Genomic DNA, 15,245 nt, shown 5'->3' on the forward strand with positions numbered 1-15,245 from the left:
AAGTCATCAAAGTAAGTACTAATTACCATACAATAAACACATAATAAATATTATTCCCTATGTTCATATAAACCTGATAATACCATCATTTTTCCCTAAGGTTGGAATTAGAAATACTTTGCAGATTCTATGGAAGAACATCCAAACTTGAGAACACATGTTAAAGCAGTTGAGAGAAGCCCAGGAATAATCTAACTGTACTGCAGCCTCTAGAGTTGGTGATGCACAGAAGGACTGGTCATTGACACCACTGCAGAAGGCAAAGCCCCGGCAGAGAAAGACTTTCCTAGGGTGGAACATCTGGCCTGAAGAGACAGCCTACAGGGTCACAAACTACATATAATAGGAGACAGGCTTCCCACCAGTGGAGACATGCGGCCCGATCGTGTGCATCAGCTCTCAGCGGCCTATAGATGTTTTCCCATTCTGCACATCTCAAAGGCCAGGCATATTATCTCTCTGGGCTATGAGTCACTAACTAGTTCCCCCACACACACAGTTCCTGGCAAATCACACAATGTCTACATAGGGTGCTATCTCCTGAGGCCCTCTTGCTGATCACCAGGCTCACAGTAATGGAAGAAAACATGCTTCACCTGATTTCTGTGGAAAGTATGAGATGAAGTTAGAGTTGGGCATAAAGATCTGATTTCAACGTTTGGCTTCAGACACAGACTGTCTGGGTTCAATCCTCAGCTCTGTTACTTTGTTAAGACTTTACAGAAGTTACTTTACTTCTCTCTGCTCCCATTATCTCATCTATAAAATGTGAATAATAGCCCTGCTTTTTAAAGATTATTATGACAATTAGATGAACTCATACAGAAAACAATTTGGAACAATCTTGATACAGTAAGTACACAATAAATGTTAGCTATTAAAATAAAGATATTTAAAATACCCCATCTTGATCTAACAAAAGCTTTTATATCAATTTAGAGTACCTAACTTTAAAAATCTCCTATCTTTCACCTTCCCTATACCCGCGATGTACAGGAAGACAAGGTCCTCTTCCTGCCCCTTTCTCTACACTACAGCCCTCCACTAACTCTTACCTCTCTCACGCTCAGGTCACTCTCCGTATGGCTGTCAAATTCATTTTCATAATATGCCCTTTTAATCTGACCAAATGTGTGAAAAATGATAAAAATCACCAAGGGGATCTAGCCCAGGGGCACTCCTCAAGGACAGGGTCCATGAGGCTAAGCTAGAGAAAAAGCTACTGCACTCAAGTGTCCAAGATGAGAAGCTTTTGAAAAGGCAACACGGCACAGGGCTCTAGGGTGAACAGCACCTTAGTTATGTCATAAGTTTGTAGAGATACTTACATGTGATGATGTCTAAAATACCCTGATATTCCTTTGGCCTATGCTGAGCGGCTAGAACTAACTAAGGCACACAACATGAACACTTGAAAAGACAAAAACATTTCACTCAATCCAAAACTAATGCCCAAACGCATTTTTTAAAAAGAAATCTAATGCTAAGAAAAGTTATCACTTTCCTTTAAGCATAAATTTGCTATTTTTCACAATAACTTTGAAATAATTACTATTTTTCTACAAACAAAGTAAGGAAAGAAACTACCCACATTGCCTTGCTCTGTTTTGATTCTGAGATACCCTCATTATTCCAAGTCGGCAATGAACTCCCTGCCTCCACCTCCCATGTTCTGGGATTTCAGGCACGAGCCATCAAACTCCAGCTGGAAACTTGGGATAAAAAATAATAATAATTACCCCACCAGTCTATGACTAGAAGAAAACAAGAACTACAGATTTCCACAACCAGACCATCAGAAAGAGAACATACAACCTCCTTTTTTCAAGAACCACTTACACACACACCCCACACCCAGTGTTTTTAGTGGTTCAAACACAAGGCCTGAAGAAATACTAATCTCAAGGATTGTGTATTAACCCCAACCTCCCAAATCAGGCCTTGAGTTGATCAGTTTCAGATCTGATACACACAGCACTGTGTGGGGTTAATATAGTCTATAGTGAGTGAGGCACCGCTGAAGCAATCTGTCCTTTCTTCAGTTCAAATCCAGTCACCCTACTTTAACTCTCTAAAGAGGACAGATTTCATAGGGCAAATTTACATTAAGGGCCAAGCCCTAGGATGGATGCCCAGTTTTCTTTCAGTTGTCTCCCACTAGAAATGGTTCCTATCAAGAGTATTTATTGGAAAGAGGTAAAGGGTTCAATCCAAATTTATTACAACCACAACCAGTCTTCCACAGACAAGTTACTTAATTTCTAAATCAAACAGGTGAAGAACATTTTTCTTGACATGATGAGCTGATAGCTCATTAGACTCCAAAATAATTCTTTCCTGTACCCACATTTTGTTTGATTTAGATAATTACTTCTTTAGACATTAACTTCTTTACACATCAAAGTCCTATCATTCCAATGCTTTATTTCCTTTCTTCTAGACATAAAAAGTCTGTTAAAAGCAGAAGCACTCAAGTCAATTTTCACTAATAAATACAGTTAACATGGAACTGAAACCCTACTGTAATCTTCTCAATGGGTTAATGTCCTGCAGTTGGTTCAGCTTCCACAGGGATGCAGCTGCTTGCCATATTTTACAAAATGAATTCAGATGTGCAGTCCCAGATCATTTCAACATGCCAGCTTAAAAGTGAATCCCAGGAAAAAGTTCATTTCTGATTAATACTGTGTTAATCTGATCGCTAAACCATTATTTCCATTCTGGAAAATAAAAATTTATTTCATCTAAACATACATGCGTATGTATGTATATGTGCATGCAAAATTCCTTTCATTAGAAAGTATTGCTGCCAAACACAAAAAGTTCCAATTGTAGTAAAGGGTAAAGACAGACATAACAAAATGCAGTGGCTATGTTACTGGGTATCCATTAAAGAACATATTCTGTTGACAACATGACCAAAGAAGACATCCCATAAACAACATTTCATCATACACCTCAAAGAACTGAGACTTATTATTAGTTTCTATATCCTAGAAGTAATATCAAAATCTGGGCTATAATGTCTATCAACCAACTAGCAATTAAAAAACATAAAATGTAATGACTAGTTCTTCTTTATTACTGGTGAGGAACATTAAGTCAGATCCATGTACTTACTCAACATCTACAGAGTCTCAATCTTAACATTTCATAACCTAGACATCTAATATACTATAAATAATTTTTTAATTAGAATAGTTTTATAAAACCCCAAAAGCAGGAAAAATATAGGTAATTCAACATTATTATGTGCTCCATTTTGGTTTAGTGTTAAAAAAATCAAGTTACAACATAATCTAAATTTCTACTGATATGAAAAATACCAAAAGGTCAATCACTACAAACGCAAAAACTCAAAAGGTGTAAAAGTATCTATAAAACATCTATAGCATGTAGAATAATAACACAAGTTTTCTAACCATGGGCAAAACATAGCCATTCTTTTCCAGAATACAGCACAGGCAGCCTCTAGCCTCAAGTCCTGCTAGAGTCCTCTTTCCCATTTGAAATCCCATGAGCCAGGATTAGTTTCTTTCATTTCAGCATTCCAGCCGCCCAAACCGCACCCTTTAAGTTCTGCTCACAGCAGTCACATCCAACTTTCAGTCTGCAAACTACATGCAGCCCAGCAAAGCTATGAATGCAGCCCAGCTGGTTTATAGATGGCATCATACCACAATGTCAAAAGGTCGGATGTCTATGATTTATGGCATTCTAGGGCTTTTCTAGCTCACAGGTCCAAATTCTTCCAAATTCCTTTTACAAAACAGTTCCAAAGGCCTACAAGCCACATGGTCAGATAGTCACAGCAAAAACCAATTTTCTCTATTTCTGTATTTCTTTCTTTCTCAATGCTATGGCAAATGCCTGATGAAAGCAACTTAAGGAAGGATTTATTTTGTCTCACAGTTAGAGAGGATACAGTCAGGCATAATGGTGACAGTAGTAGCTGGGCACACTGATCTACTATAGGAAGCAGACACAGATGAATGCTGGGGTTCATGTGTTCTTTTTGGCTTTATATTGTTTGGGACCCGATTCTATAGTATGTGCTACCCACATTCAGATGGGTCTTCCCTCCTCAGTTAAAGTACTTTGGAAACACCCTCAGAAACATTCCCATATGTCTTCTAGATGATTCTAAGTCCAGTCCCACTGACAATGAAGATCAACCACCACAACTGGTTAATACTATCTTAGTGAATGTGCATTACTTTCATTTCAAACTTCTGTACCATACTGAATCCCTCCTCCAGCTACTGGCAGAGGACAGCATCTATGAAACGACACAGACACAGAAACTCGTCACTGATTGGTTTCCCCTCACTCTTCCCCTTCTTATCATAAAGACATTGGCAATGTCTTTTTAAAAGCCTGAACGAGGGTAGTTCGGCACTTGGCTATTCATTCATAATTACTGGACACTGACTGAGAGCGAAATGGCCTTCTATAGCCTCAGGATATAATAATGACTAAACCAACAACAACAAAAACCCATTACAGTGTAAGGAGTAACACTCAGACAAAAACAGTTTGTAGTGCTATAAAAAAACAATGTAAACAAATGAATTTCAACTACAGGGTGACGATATATGATCTGAACAAAATGCAAGAGGCAGTGCTCAAGAACCTGCCCCTAAGACCACTGTGGGCAGAGTGCAGTGAACAGAGGATGCATGCAACAGAAAGGGAGATCTGCGTCATCAGGAGGAAGCAAACTAGAAAGCCTTGAAGGCCAACAGAGATTAATTTTTACTGAAGGAAAATACTATGCTATTGGAGAACTTTGAACATGGAATATTTTAAGGACAGCTGCAGAATGACCCAGGAAAGCAGAAACTACTTACGTTGTATAGACAAGAGATGTCAGTGCCTTTGATTTCTGGAACAAGTGGAAATAAGAACATATTACAAATGTAGAGTTAACTTGCAGGTGGAGTAGGCAATGGAAGAAGAGCAAAGGTGACAGAGGCTTAACCTCAGAAACTAACAACACAATTACGCTATTATTTGATAAAAAGAGGAAGCTTGGAAATGAGACAAACAGAAGCAAAGGAACAAAAAATCCACACAATTCCAGATAAAAACATACTAGACAACTATCAGACGCTTGGGGAGAACCCACAAAGCTTTGTGAGAGATTCAGAAAGAAGGGACTGTTCCAGGCTGACAGTCATGTCTTATAAGGTAAATGCCATGGCGAGGGGAGTTTCGTTGGTTTGATTTGGTCTGGCTAGCCTTGGTTTGGTACAACGCCTTGACTCACCGTCACAGGCTGGCCTTGAAATTCCAAGGTAGTGCTGGGCAGTGGTGGCGCGTGCCTTTAATCTGTGAGTTCGAGGCCAGCCTGGTCTACAAGAGCTAGTTCCAGGACAGGTTCCAAAAGCTATAGAGAAATCCTGTCTCGAAAAAAAAAAAAAAAAGAAAGAAAGAAGGAAAGAGGGAAAGAGAGAAAGAGAGAGGAAGAAAGAAAGAAAGAAAGAAAGAAAGAAAGAAAGAAAGAAAGAAAGAAAGAAATTCCTAGGTAGCTCAAACTTGCAATCCTGCTGCCTCAGTCTCTTGAGTGAAGAGATTAAAGAACTGTATCATCACACCTGGCTGGACATGGGCTCTTTAAAGGAATAACTAACCAATATACCAGAACTTATAAGAATCAACTGAGGTCTCAGGTTCACTTCCTCCATCTTTCAAGAATGATTTCTGTCTCCCTCACAAAGGTATTATAAAGAACACAATGCAGCAGGGCGTGGTAGTGCATGCCTTTAATCCCAGCACTCAGGAGGCAGAGGCAGGCGGATCTCTGAGTTCAAGGCCTGTCTGGTCTACAAAGTGAGTTTCAGGACAGCTAGGGCTCTGTTACACAATGAAAATTTGTCTCAAAAAAAAAATACAAAACAATAAGCCCACAATGCAATAAGGACTCAAAAATATACTTGAATTGAAAATAAAAAATATAAAATGGGAAGGACTATCACTCAGCAACAGAATTCTTGCCTTAAATGCGTAAGTCACGAGACTCAATAAACAGCAATGCAATACAATACAAGACACACAGACACACACGCACAAAATAGCAAAACACTTTCATTTCCTTGTTACCTAATGATAAATTAACTTACAGACATCAGAGCTCTCTGCCACACAAACATGGGAGAATCTTACTATATTTTTTCCCCTAAGTTCATATTAGGCTAAAATTCTATTCCATGTTCTTTAATGTTATTGGCCTTTTTAAATTTTGTTCTAAAAATTATTCTTTTCTAAAAATATACATAAAATCACACTGTAGACTACATCTAACAACTCAGCTGAAAACACACAGCATCCATACTGGCAAATCCCATAGCAAACTCACTTTTTGACAATATTGTTTTTACAGAAAATTCAATGACTTTATGCATTTTTCTTTAAGTATGTGGGAAATCTAGCCATCACTTAACAATCCTAATAGTAAGTCGTATAGCAGAAAAGGAGGATTTTTTTAAATGAGTGGATATTTTTAAACATTACAATTCTGTTCTAGCCTAAAATCATGTTTTATAAATAGCCCTCCTTAAAAGAAATCTATTGTCATCTAATATTTAGCATATACAATTCACCAATGGTAATTTAATGATTTGGTTACAGTACAGCTTGTGTGGCTAATGGCGATTTAATTCATGTATATGAAGAATGAATGGACTTGGGCTTTACTTGGTCTTTTACTGCAGTAACTCAGATTTTTTGTTGTTTTGTTTTCTGTTTTTTTCCACAATCACCCTACTAGGCCAGTACTTTCCCACTACTGATGAGGAAACTAAAAATACTGGCTAAATGTCTCAGACCTATTTTTTTTTTCTTTTTAAATGTAAGGCTTTAGGCCAGAGAGCTGACTCAGTAGTTAAAAGAACACACTACTCTTCCAGGGGACCCAAGTTTGGTTACCAGAGCCCACATCAAAGATTCACAAGTTGCTGTAACTCTAGTCCCAACGCCTCTGGCCTCTGCTGGTACCCACACAGATGTGTGTGTACATATATAATTAAAATAAATCTTTTTAAAAAGAAAAAAAGGGAAGCTTTGATCTCAAGTAGCTGATAACCTGATCTATGCAGGCATATATCTTAACAAAAAAAAAAATTATCAATTTTAAAAATGCCTAGATTTTTCATTTGCAAAAGATGCCTATCTCCAGATACTCTAAAGTAATACGAAATTATCAGAGCTACAATCATTGCAGTCAGGGGCTGACACTGCCATTGGTTATCTGAGAGTCTAGTAAATTAAATGCTACGTCCTGATAGTCTTCATTTAAAGGAGGCTGTAGGCCATGACTAAACAACAGGCAGACTGAACCGTGTAAACGGGTGGGAGGGGCCGACAAGTGAGCAGGCTTCCAACCACAGTTTGAAAATCACTAATTTCATCCAAATCCCTCATTTTTCAGGTGAGGAAACTGCAGCCCAGAGGGGTTTCTTGAACTGCCCAAGGACACACCACTTTTTAGGGACACAAGCTTGGACTAAAACTGAGGTCCCCCTGACTCCTGGTCCAGAATCCGTTCTTCTATACAACGAGGAACACACAAATAAAAGTGGATCATAATTAACTCACAAGACCTTCACAAGGTGTCTGTCACAGTGAACCTGGTTGTGAACTATCTGCCTATGCTCACACAGTGTAGCAGGAAAGCACTGAGCTCTGGAGTTCAAACACAGGCTCTGAGGCTTATCATGTGACCTTGGGCAACTCAGACCACCTCTCCCCCTCAGTTCCTCTAGAGTGGAAACTTAACAGACTTCTCTCCCAGCATCCCTGAGATAATGGCTAAGCAAGGGTGCACAGAAGATGTCACGGGAAACATGAGCAGGAACATAAGCAAAGGCACAGCGCTTTACAAACACTTCAGGGTTTTAACATTAAGCAAGCTCAAAGCGGGCAGCTTGTGAGTGACAGTCTGTTCAAGGCTAAACTAGTGGGACTACAGAAGACACACAAGGCTCAGTGGCATGGCCATCAACATTTAAAATAGCAAACAGAACAGCTCATCCCCTTCCGTTAACACAGTAATGCAATGGCCAAATCTCTTCTCATAATGTAAGTGAACTATAAGCAAAATCGTTGCATTCTAATTCTAATACAAGCAGGTTTCTGATTGATTTACTATCTGACCTCACCAAAACACCCATTCTCAACAGGAAAACAAGACGACTCAATCTCACTATTTTTACTGTACCGGCATATTTGTAGCTCTTTACACCAAAAGGGACCAACGAGCATATTACCCAAGATTTCTATACAAAGTAAAACATTTAAATCGTCAGTGGCTAAAGGGACCAAGTCACTCTCTGGCCTTATTCCAAATATCCCATGAGTGAAACAGCATGGACTTTGTCACTATTTTCAGCAAGTGTATTTTGGAGACTGCTAAATAGCTAATCCTTCCAAGACTAAGAGTTCTGACAAGCTTAAAAAGTGTGGCCACGTTAGCACAGTCCAAACTGGAATGTTTCTGAGAGTACGAAAGGGGTTCTGGTAGGAAGCATGCTGGGACGTGACTGTCCCAGAAAACTTAAGATAGTCTGTCCACTCAAGACCAGCTCAGTCTGATTTGCAAGTCATGAACTAGTCTCTGCATATGATGTAAGACAGGAGCTTTAAACTGTCATTCCAGAACCAAGGATTATCTCCAGCCTTGAGGCCAAGGGCAATGTTTTACAAATATCAGGCTGGAGTTCAGGGTGTAGATCTACCGTGACACCGTGACAGTTTCATTCTGTTTTTGTTTCTCAGGGTTTATTTTCAAGGACTGGGTGTACAGTCTAGTGGCAGAACCGCCACTTAGTATGTGGGAGGGCCAGGGTTCAATCCCCAGTACATAAAAAGGAAGAAAAAGAGAGGAGGAAGAAGGAAGGGAGAGGGGAGAAAAGGGGAAAAAGAAGAGGATTTTTATTTTCAAGATTTACAAATACCCAGTCAAAAAATAGTTGGGCATATTTCAAAGAAAGTAATCTCACGACACGTTGATCACCAAATTTCATTTTCTATTCAGAAGTTTGAATAGGGATACTAAAGTGACTTCTAAAATTGCTCAAAGATCGCCACTATAAGGTATTAAACTGTCTTATTATCGAAAAGGTTAAAAGGGGGAAGCACCAGCTTTCAAAGATGGTAGGAAAAAAAAAACGGCAGCAATAAAGAGTTGCAAGCTTTCACGAAGAACTAACCCAGTGATAAAAGACAGTGGAAGCCAGCGCTGATTAAAGAAAACTCCAGCTAGTGTTCTCTTTCCAGCTAAATCTGGCGCTAGCTTTCGAACCAAGAAGTCAAAGGAGTGTTTTGCTTTAATTTGCCAAGCTGTAAATAAATACTAGCAGACCCACGCTTTGAATGAAAGGCAATATTTGGATATAATTATTCCAAAAGCTGAGCTGACTTAAAACTCCACCAAATCAAAGACCGCGACAGCTCTCAACCTTGCAGACCTGTGCGATCCCATGCAACAACCACCGTGCGTGTGGGTGGCCACTTAAATTATAATTAATTTGCTAATCATCAGTGGCACCTGCCACGTTTCCATTGCTCAAGAGCCACCTGCCCCTGATGGCTACCATGCTGGAAGCCCACAGTGTATAGCATTTTCAGCGTGGCAGAAAGTTCCCCTAGGCAGCGCAGCCCTCAGGGTAGACCTAATGTACTTAAAGGCCCTCCGGGTGGGTGAGGGGATTTGAGGGGCCACGACTCACAACAGCATAACTCACTATGTTCTGGTTTTACCAAGTAGCACCAAGAAACTTTAGGAGTCAAATTCTGCCTCTCTGGAACATACAGAAATTCTACCAGTTGTTTCAAGTCATCTTTTAACGGTGATCTGGGAGACCCAGGTGTCTCCCAAATAAACATGTCCTCATTTCTTTCTGAGTTCCCACTAACTTCAGGGACATGATGCTAATTTATCCGGGTATACAATAATGACACTGCTTCCGGGATTCTGTCTGAACGTCAAACATATTTACTATCTCTATAACTTCATTCTCATTTGTCACACCAACTGTCCTGACTTTCCTAAGAGAAGGCAAGGTGACAATTTCTTAACATGAAACTCATAGGTAATTAATCACAGCGGAGAACTCTGCTGGCGTTGATGTAAGCTTTAAGTACACAAATATTCTCTCGTAAACCTGAGTTTTGAGCCAGGCTGTGATGATCCCCATCTAGACCCCACAACACGAGCTAAATGATTTCCCCAGGGGTCCCAGAGGCGGGCGGTGACAGCAGCATCTCTGTGTCCTCTGGGTCTCTCCTGGCACGCTGAACTTTCACTAATGCTACCTAACTTCCATGAAGCAGAGCCTTCCTTTTTGAAGGACTCCCCACCCCAACACAACCTGGGTGACACGCGAAAGGTGCCTCTCTGCCCAGCCCTGGGCTCCCCTCGCCCCACGCCCACCGACGACGGGGAGGAGTCATGGCGCACCCCACACTCGGCGGCCTGCACTCGGCTGGGCCCGCAGCCCTGGGCCTGACCTCTGGCTGCCACGTCCCTGGCGTTCCCACGACCTCGTCCCACTCCCCGCCGCCCCCACACGCCCCACAACCTCTGCTTAAGGACACGTGGAAGCACGTCTGCGCGTCCCGCGTGGAGAATGAGAGGGGACAGAGATGGCGCGGTGTCTGCGGCGGCGGCGGCGGCCCCGGGACACGATGGGCAGGGGGCGGGGTATGGGGGGGGACAAAAATTGTGGAAAGAGAAAAGGTGACTGGGCTAGGCTGAAGGGGGTGCAAGATGGCGAGAGCGCCACTATGAGGGGCGGGGGTGGCGGAGACTGAGGTAACTAGACGAACGCGCCAACCCGTGCGGGGAGAGCGCATGCGCAGCCGGCGAGGTGGCGCGCGCCGCTCCCACTACTTCCGCCACACTCCGGGGGCGGGGCGTCGTGCTCCCGCCAAGGCGGAGGGAGCGGCGGCCTCAGAGCTGGAGTTGCTGTGCCGGTCGGGCTGAGGAACCGGGTGTACACGGTGCCGACATACTCTGCAGCCTGCAGGAGTGAGCCTGTGGGTCTAGGATTTTTTAAGGAGTCAGTGTCTGCACTGGAAGTTTGTCCGTGCAAGCTTCTCTTCAGGGGTCGGGGTGATTAGAATCTTATCCTGTTTCGAATGACAAAGGGGCACAGAGTTCGAAAAGACCTGCACCTCGGAGAAGCACTGTGTGCTGACCCTGGGTTCCGGGACCTTGAAACACCAGCTTCATTCACCCCGCCTATGACAGGCTGTCTGCAAAGTTTCCCCCAGTTCGTTTCTACTGAGATTAATTACTTAAAGAACATGCTTTTGTTGTTGATAACTTGCGCTATCTGGGAGGCTTTATAAACAAGGAGTGGTCATTTTTCCTTTTGCACCACCTGTATTGAATTGTGCATGTGACCTCCTCTGGTGGTTGATGGTCGAAGAAGCAATTCTTTAAAGCATCAATACAGTGGGGTCTCCTGACTTTCATGGCGCTTGTGAACTGTTGTTTATATTTTTAGCAGTTTTTTCAGCCGTTTAAGGAAGAAAACATTATCCATGCTCAAATCCTACCACTTCAAATATTACTTACTAAGTGTCCAGTGATTCACCTTTTTCCAGGGCTTTTCAAGCACTACTGCTTCCGTTAACGCCTTGCTTAGGAATGTATGTGTTCTGAAGTGATCCTGTTTGCTTAGCGTCTTTAACAGAGCCATTCATTTAATTATCTCCTCTCTGGATTGCAGTCGTCTTGTGTCTAATTGCCAGACACTTCACCATTCGTCAAATACACTTCCAAAAGTCTATTTAGGATGTGGAGATTCAACATGAAGTAAGTGTAAATCCAGGCTTACTCATCCTAGGCAGAGTGTACAGTGTACGGGAAAGTAGCCAAAATTGTCATTACTTTTTTTAAAAAGTAAGATTCGGTTATATACAGTAGGTGAAAAGACAAATTTTAGTATATGGCCAAGAAAATAAGAGATAGGGCTGGGCACAAAATTGGAAAAGTCAAGGTCAGTCTTGATTACATAGTGATTTTAAGACCAACCTGAGCTACTTCAGACCTTTCTTTAAAAAAAATAAAAATAAATAAAAAAAAAACCTGCTGTGAAAACAGGAGACAGAGTATACAAAGAAATAAATTGCAGGTGGATCACTTTAATTAAGATGTCATTGCACAGGCATTTCACCTCCATAGATAAAGACCAGATTTGACTTATAAACAAATTATAACTGTCAGGACCAAAAAAAAAAAAATCAGGATAGATTCATGGTGCCTATCAGGTTGGCCTCCAGGCTCCCTCTGCCCCAGCTCCCTGGGGCAAGACTCAGCTCTTCTCCCCCAGCCCCTACCCTAAATTTCTTCTGCTCCTACCCCCCTTCCCATCCCAAATAACCCTGCTGTTTCAGCCTTGTGCTCTCTTGTTCCCCTCCCTCTTGGTCTCCCTTGCAAGTATTTCCTTGTCTTCCTCTCTTGCTCTCCACATCTCTCCTCCCATGGCCAGGTGAGTCTGCTGGCCATGTTCAGTCTGCTGCTTCCTCCCTGTTCTAGACTTTCCCTGTTCTACCTGTTCTAGACTTTTCCAGATGCCTCTGACTGTACTTCCCGTCATATCTACAAGAAAACCGTTCCCCTCAACCATACCCTATGGAGGCCATGTCCTCAGTTTATAAAGTAACAAAACTAAAATGACAAACTCTTGCTGAAATTAAGGTTTTGGAGACCACTAGGGGAAATAGAGCAGGAGACCAAGTGAAGTCACGTCACCCCTATAACAAACAAAACACTTCCCCATTTTTCCCCCCTGTGGTTTTTTGAGACTGGATTTCTCTGTGTAACAGAGCACCCTGACTGTCCTGGAACCTGCAATTCTCTGTAGATCACGCTGACCTCGAACTCAGAAATCCTCCTGTCTCTGCCTCCCTAGCACAGGGATTAAAGGCGTGTGCCGTGTGCCACCATGACTGCAGACGCCCCATCTCTTGGTGTCATTAAAGGAAAATGAAGCTTGCTAGTGTCAACTGGCATGATCATCTTCAGACAAAATCGCTAGTGCAAAGTGTGCATTCTGAGGCCCCCTTCCTACTTTGTGATGATTGCATTAAGTGGCCAAAGACGCTTTTATTTTATTTGTATTTTTATTTATTTTTGCTTTTTTCGAGACAGGGTTTCTCTGTGTAACAGTCCTACACTGTCCTGGAACTAGCTCTTGTAGACCAGGCTGGCTTTGAACCCACAGAGATCCAGGCTTTTATTTTAAAAGCTCTAAGTCTATGGAGGCTTTTGGAGGTGATGCCTGCCTAGAAGAAGCAGACCACTAAGGGTTTGTACCTGTCTTGGTTCTGGCCTGCACGCTCAGCCTGTGAATGGTTCTAGCCTCAAATCCACTGCTCCCCAGAGAGAATCCCCACCACAGCCCTGTGTCCTTCCCACTATGGCAGGCTGAAATCCCTCTTTCACCGAAAGCTTTCCTTCCTTAAGGAGTTTCTGCAGATATTTTGGTCACTGTGTCCCAAAATATGCAGTCAACTGGCTACATAAGACTTACTAAGACTGTAGAAAGACAGAAATAATGCTGCAGAAGGGTGTAGCTCAGGAAAGCTGCCCACCTCAAGGCAGACTGGAGGCGCAGAGAGAGAGAGAGAGAGAGAGAGAGAGAGAGAGAGAGAGAGAGAGAGAGAGAGAGAAGGAAACAGTACACCTTTCAGGTGACAAAGGAAAGCCCCAGTAACACACCTCCAGGAAACTCCTTTCTCTGACTAGGCCCCATCTTCTAGTTTCCATGACCTCCCAATCATTCTATCAAACTATGAATTTGTCAGCAGATCGAACCGTCAATAAGTTAAGAATCTGCCCAATAAAATCACTTCCCCAACACCCCTGAGCCCACAGCTAAGCCTTCAGCGGGAGTCTCCAGAAGACATTGCAGAGTCAAAGCGTGCGACACAGGTGTATTTCACTGTGTTTTTAAGGAAATACAAGGAAATTGAAGACTCTTTTTATTTAAAATAAGAAAAGAGCAAAACCAAAGTAAAATATTGGGGGGCATTAGTACTTGAAAATAAGATAGAGAATTCAGGTTGTCAAGTTGAGATCAATATATAGAACATCCAGTTCTGAAACGTATTTTAGCCAAAATATTTAGATATAAAATTGCATGCATTTTGTCAAATTATTAACAACTGATTTCCCTTTCTATTACATGTGGAAATGGAGCCAAAAATTAATTGGTGCCATGTGTGTGGCTTATGCAACCTGTCCTTTCTGTTTCACACCCCAAAGCTGGTTGTAATAAACCTATTTTGACTAAGTAATGCTCAAATCAATTATTAAATAATGATCAAAGAATGTACAAACAGGCTTAATTTCTAGCATTCTACAGATATGTATGTATGTATATGTTCTTTTTCTTCTTTTTCTAGTATCCTTTTTCAACAACCTCATTAACTCAGTCAGATATAGTGCAAAACAGATGGGCTCTGGTGCCACATATTGGCCACAGGAACCTGGTAATGGTATTCAGTCTTTCTGAAAGCAAGGATCATCCTCTACACATCAGGGAAAGAACATCTGCAAAGTAGTGTTGTTACCAGGATTTAGATGGAAAAGTCCTGACCAATTGAAAATGCTCTGTAATGTGCGGTGATTTTTATATTCCAGCTTTTAATGAGCTATCAGTAAAATTTTATAACTTTTATCTTGCCGTGCATTAGACATGGGACTATAAAGAGAAACTTTATCTCAAGTACCAGAGTTTATTTCTACTAATACAGTAAATGTATGTCCACTTGACAGGTTTTTTTTTTATTGTTGTTGTTGTGTTTGTTTTTTCTTTTTCTTTTTCTCTAGATAGCATTGTACTGTGTAGTTCATGATAACTTCAAATTCATGGTCCTCCTAGCTTGGCCTCCAAACTAGCCTGGCACTCATGATCTTTCTGCCTCAATCAATCCCCAGCATCTGGGTTGCAAGCATACACCACCATGTCCTGCATCAATGAGACAAATGTGTACTGAGGTTCCAGTAGTCACACAAAGCATTCTTAGCGCTAGAGAAAGATTTGCAATAGAGATCCTGCCTTCCAAAAGGCATGTTGCTACTGGAATTAGGAAAGTCAAAGGCATTGGGACAATATATATTGTCTGCTAAGTTCTCCTTGACCTTTGGCCTCTAGGTCAAAATGTCTTGTGCCACTATTTCACCTCATCTGTAAGCCCTACGCCCAACCCAACAGTTCTTCATGTTTCTTTGG

At 41.7% G+C, this 15,245-nt stretch overlaps 2 protein-coding genes across 2 annotated transcripts in view; one reads left to right on the plus strand and one right to left on the minus strand.

The window, feature by feature from the left end:
• Positions 1–10,815, minus strand: part of Supt3h (SPT3 homolog, SAGA and STAGA complex component) — a 351,815-nt gene extending 341,000 nt beyond the window's left edge. Inside the window, exon 1 of the mRNA XM_087897976.1 lies at positions 10,581–10,815. The gene's annotated coding sequence lies outside the window, so the exon portion shown is untranslated. The remainder of the gene's footprint in view (positions 1–10,580) is intronic.
• The window catches only part of Runx2 (RUNX family transcription factor 2), a 312,262-nt gene that overhangs the window by 28,421 nt on the left and 268,596 nt on the right, over positions 1–15,245 (plus strand). The gene's annotated exons all lie outside the window — the stretch shown is intronic.

The sequence above is a fragment of the Myodes glareolus genome, chromosome 18, assembly GCF_982192425.1.
Source record: "Myodes glareolus chromosome 18, mMyoGla1.1, whole genome shotgun sequence".
Lineage (NCBI taxonomy): Eukaryota > Metazoa > Chordata > Mammalia > Rodentia > Cricetidae > Myodes > Myodes glareolus.